This window comes from Mesoplodon densirostris, chromosome 5, assembly GCF_025265405.1.
Source record: "Mesoplodon densirostris isolate mMesDen1 chromosome 5, mMesDen1 primary haplotype, whole genome shotgun sequence".
NCBI classification, from domain to species: Eukaryota; Metazoa; Chordata; class Mammalia; order Artiodactyla; family Ziphiidae; genus Mesoplodon; species Mesoplodon densirostris.
In genome coordinates, this window is record NC_082665.1 from 71,325,028 (window position 1) to 71,330,113 (window position 5,086).

Here is a 5,086-nt window from a genome sequence, read left to right on the forward strand (position 1 = left end):
TTTTTGGTGCGGTCGCCCAGGAAGACACACTGGGACACAGTGTTTTGCCATGCGACGTGCTGAGCCCCCAGGAGTCCTAGGAGTCCTGAACAACACACTCGCGTCAAGCCACTGCTTTGCCTGAGGCTTCTGGGCAAAGGCTGCCTGCCGGCAAGCACTGTGGAGGCTATCCCCGGACCTTGGTTGTTTGTACTTCGTGATCAGTGTGCGGTGCCCTGAACCTGCCAGAAGCCTAGCCGTGTTCGGGGCAAACGGTCCGTTTTCAAGAGTGCCTCTAAAGTCGAGTCATGGCTTGCCAGAAAGTGCCGCTAGGTTAAGAACACCCAGAAGGGACACTGCGCACCGTGTTTCCTATTGCTCCTCAGCTTCCGCACCGAGAGCCCTGAGGGTCCACGTACGAAGTTTTACAGCTCTGCTCAGGGGCACTTTTGAATGTTTTGGCCATGTAGTTATCCGGCAAAGAGAACAGGCTGTTGCCGCTCACTCTGCATTCACAGAGATGAGCCGGGGTACTTTTATAGAGGACAGAGGCGCAGGGCCCCAAGAACACTTCCGCCACCCAGTGTTCTTCCAAGGCATATGCTGAGGCAGCAGCAGCCTCCAGAAAGGCATGCTAACTGTCATGCACTACATGCTTAAGGTGTCCTGGCGAAACTCTGCACGAGTCCATTCATGGAGGGCATCGCTGACCCATCCTCTGGTCCTTGTGGAACCGTAGAGTGTTCCCTTTAGGGACATGGGTCGCCAGGAATGCCTCCTGCACGGAGGAGAAAAGAGAGGTTTTCTCCAGTCACACTGCCTTGCCCTTCGCAAAGCCGTTCTAACGGTGAAGAGAGCACGAGCAACCGCACTGTTTCTCAGCACACTTTGGGGCCGCACTTTCAGCTCTCCCACTGGGAAAGTAATGCTCCTGGCTTTAGGTAACCAATATCAGCATGGAACCCAGCACAGTGCTATGCAGTTTGTGACCACGAGAAAGAGACGCAACCAGCACCCTGGCGCCTCCCGGAGAAAATGTTGGCACCCAGGTGCTCCTGCATGGGCTGAAGGGCTTCGAGGATATAATTTCTGGGGAGAGGCAACAGTGTCCGCGTGTCTCACAAAACCACAGGTAGCGTTGAAAGGGTAAACTGTACGTTTCTCTGGCTGCCTCTGAAGTCGACCTTCTGCTCCCACAGAGACACGGCAGGTAAGGGTTCCCATTATGAACCGTAAACACAGTGTTTCCTCATCGCAGCAGTGGTTGAGCTGTGGGGACCGTCTGCATTACACCCAGGAGCTGCTAGGCCGGATTCCGGGAGGACTTTGGAACGCTTGGCCAAATAGGTGGGCAGCGAAGAGAGCAGAGTGTTGCCTTTCATCCTTCGTGCAGGGAACCAGTCCCAATTGCCTCAGGTATCACTTTTTGGTGCGGTCGCCCAGGAAGACACACTGGGACACAGTGTTTTTCCATGCGACGTGGGGAGCCCCCAGGAGTCCTAGGAGTCCTGAACAGCACACTCGCGTCAAGCCACTGCTTTGCCTGAGGCTTCTGGGCAAAGGCTGCCTGCCGGCAAGCATTGTGGAGGCTATCCCCGGACCTTGGTTGTTTGTACTTCGTGATCAGTGTGCGGTGCCCTGAACCTGCCAGAAGCCTAGCCGTGTTCAGGGGCAAACGGTCCGTTTGCCAGACGGCCACTAAAGTCGAGTCATGGCTAGCCAGAAAGTGCTGCTAGGTTAAGAACATCCAGAAGGGACACTGCGCACAGTGTTTCCTATTGCTCCTCAGCTTCCGCACCGAGAGCCCTGAGGGTCCACGTACGAACTTTTACAGCTCTGCTCAGGGGCACTTTTGAATGTTTTGGCCATGTAGTTATCCGGCAAAGAGAACAGGCTGTTGCGGCTCACTCTGCATTCACAGAGATGAGCCGGGGTACTTTTATAGTGGACAGAGGCGCAGGGCCCCAAGAACACTTCCGCCACCCAGTGTTCTTCCAAGGCATATGCTGAGGCAGCAGCAGCCTCCAGAAAGGCATGCTAACTGTCATGCACTACATGCTTAAGGTGTCCTGGCGAAACTCTGCACGAGTCCATTCATGGAGGGCATCGCTGACCCATCCTCTGGTCCTTGTGGAACCGTAGAGTGTTCCCTTTAGGGACATGGGGCGCCAGGAATGCCTCCTGCACGGAGGAGAAAAGAGAGGGTTTCTCCAGTCACACTGCCTTGCCCTTCGCAAAGCCGTTCTAACGGTGAAGAGAGCACGAGCAACCGCACTGTTTCTCAGCACACTTTGGGGCCGCACTTTCAGCTCTCCCACTGGGAAAGTAATGCTCCTGGCTTTAGGTAACCAATATCAGCATGGAACCCAGCACAGTGCTATGCAGTTTGTGACCACGAGAAAGAGACGCAACCAGCACCCTGGCGCCTCCCGGAGAAAATGTTGGCACCCAGGTGCTGCTGCATGGGCTGAAGGGCTTCGAGGATATAATTTCTGGGGAGAGGCAACAGTGTCCGCGTGTCTCACAAAACCACAGGTAGCGTTGAAAGGGTAAACTGTACGTTTCTCTGGCTGCCTCTGAAGTCGACCTTCTGCTCCCACAGAGATACGGCAGGTAAGGGTTCCCAGTATGAACCGTAAACACAGTGTTTCCTCATCGCAGCAGTGGTTGAGCTGTGGGGACCGTCTGCATTACACCCAGGAGCTGCTAGGCCGGAGTCCGGGAGGACTTTGGAATGCTTGGCCAAATAGGTGGGCAGCGAAGAGAGCAGAGTGTTGCCTTTCATCCTTCGTGCAGGGAACCAGTCCCAATTGCCTCAGGTATCACTTTTTGGTGCGGTCGCCCAGGAAGACACACTGGGACACAGTGTTTTGCCATGCGACGTGGTGAGCCCCCAGGAGTCCTAGGAGTCCTGAACAGCACACTCGCGTCAAGCCACTGCTTTGCCTGAGGCTTCTGGGCAAAGGCTGCCTGCCGGCAAGCATTGTGGAGGCTATCCCCGGACCTTGGTTGTTTGTACTTCGTGATCAGTGTGCGGTGCCCTGAACCTGCCAGAAGCCTAGCCGTGTTCAGGGGCAAACGGTCCGTTTGCAAGACGGCCACTAAAGTCGAGTCATGGCTAGCCAGAAAGTGCTGCTAGGTTAAGAACATCCAGAAGGGACACTTCGCACAGTGTTTCCTATTGCTCCTCAGCTTCCGCACCGAGAGCCCTGAGGGTCCACGTACGAAGTTTTACAGCTCTGCTCAGGGGTACTTTTGAATGTTTTGGCCATGTAGTTATCCAGCAAAGAGAACAGGCTGTTGCCGCTCACTCTGCATTCACAGAGATGAGCCGGGGTACTTTTATAGTGGACAGAGGCGCAGGGCCCCAAGAACTCTTCCACCACCCAGTGTTCTTCCAAGGCATATGCTGAGGCAGCAGCAGCCTCCAGAAAGGCATGCTAACTGTCATGCACTACATGCTTAAGGTGTCCTGGCCAAACTCTGCACTAGTGCATTCATGGAGGGCATCCCTGACACATCCTCTGGTCCTTGTGGAACCGTAGAGTGTTCCCTTTAGGGACATGGGGCGCCAGGAAAGCCTCCTGCACGGAGGAGAAAAGAGAGGGTTTCTCCAGTCACACTGCCTTGCCCTTCGCAAAGCCGTTCTAACGGTGAAGAGAGCACGAGCAACCGCACTGTTTCTCAGCACACTTTGGGGCCGCACTTTCAGCTCTCCCACTGGGAAAGTAATGCTCCTGGCTTTAGGTAACCAATATCAGCATGGAACCCAGCACAGTGCTCTGTAGTTTCTGACCACGAGAAAGAGATGCAACCCGCACCCTGGCGCTTCCCAGAGAAAATGTTGGTACCCAGGTGCTCCTGCATGGGCTGAAGGGCTTCGAGGATATAATTTCTGGGGAGAGGCAACAGTGTCCGCGTGTCTCACAAAACCACAGGTAGCGTTGAAAGGGCAAACTGTACGTTTGTCTGGCTGCCTCTGAAGTCGACCTTCTGCTCCCACAGAGACACGGCAGGTAAGGGTTCCCAGTATGAACCGTAAACACAGTGTTTCCTCATCGCAGCAGTGGTTGAGCTGTGGGGACCGTCTGCATTACACCCAGGAGCTGCTAGGCCGGAGTCCGGGAGGACTTTGGAACGCTTGGCCAAATAGGTGGGCAGCGAAGAGAGCAGAGTGTTGCCTTTCATCCTTCGTGCAGGGAACCAGTCCCAATTGCCTCAGGTATCACTTTTTGGTGCGGTCGCCCAGGAAGACACACTGGGACACAGTGTTTTTCCATGCGACGTGGTGAGCCCCCAGGAGTCCTAGGAGTCCTGAACAGCACACTCGCGTCAAGTCACTGCTTTGACTGAGGCTTCTGGGCAAAGGCTGCCTGCCGGCAAGCATTGTGGAGGCTATCCCCGGACCTTGGTTGTTTGTACTTCGTGATCAGTGTGCGGTGCCCTGAACCTGCCAGAAGCCTAGCCGTGTTCAGGGGCAAACGGTCCGTTTGCAAGACGGCCACTAAAGTCGAGTCATTGCTAGCCAGAAAGTGCTGCTAGGTTAAGAACATCCAGAAGGGACACTTCGCACAGTGTTTCCTATTGCTCCTCAGCTTCCGCACCGAGAGCCCTGAGGGTCCACGTACGAAGTTTTACAGCTCTGCTCAGGGGTACTTTTGAATGTTTTGGCCATGTAGTTATCCAGCAAAGAGAACAGGCTGTTGCCGCTCACTCTGCATTCACAGAGATGAGCCAGGGTACTTTTATAGTGGACAGAGGCGCAGGGCCCCAAGAACTCTTCCACCACCCAGTGTTCTTCCAAGGCATATGCTGAGGCAGCAGCAGCCTCCAGAAAGGCATGCTAACTGTCATGCACTACATGCTTAAGGTGTCCTGGCCAAACTCTGCACTAGTGCATTCATGGAGGGCATCCCTGACCCATCCTCTGGTCCTTGTGGAACCGTAGAGTGTTCCCTTTAGGGACATGGGGCGCCAGGAAAGCCTCCTGCACGGAGGAGAAAAGAGAGGGTTTCTCCAGTCACACTGCCTTGCCCTTCGCAAAGCCGTTCTAACGGTGAAGCGAGCACGAGCAACCGCACTGTTTCTCAGCACACTTTGGGGCCGC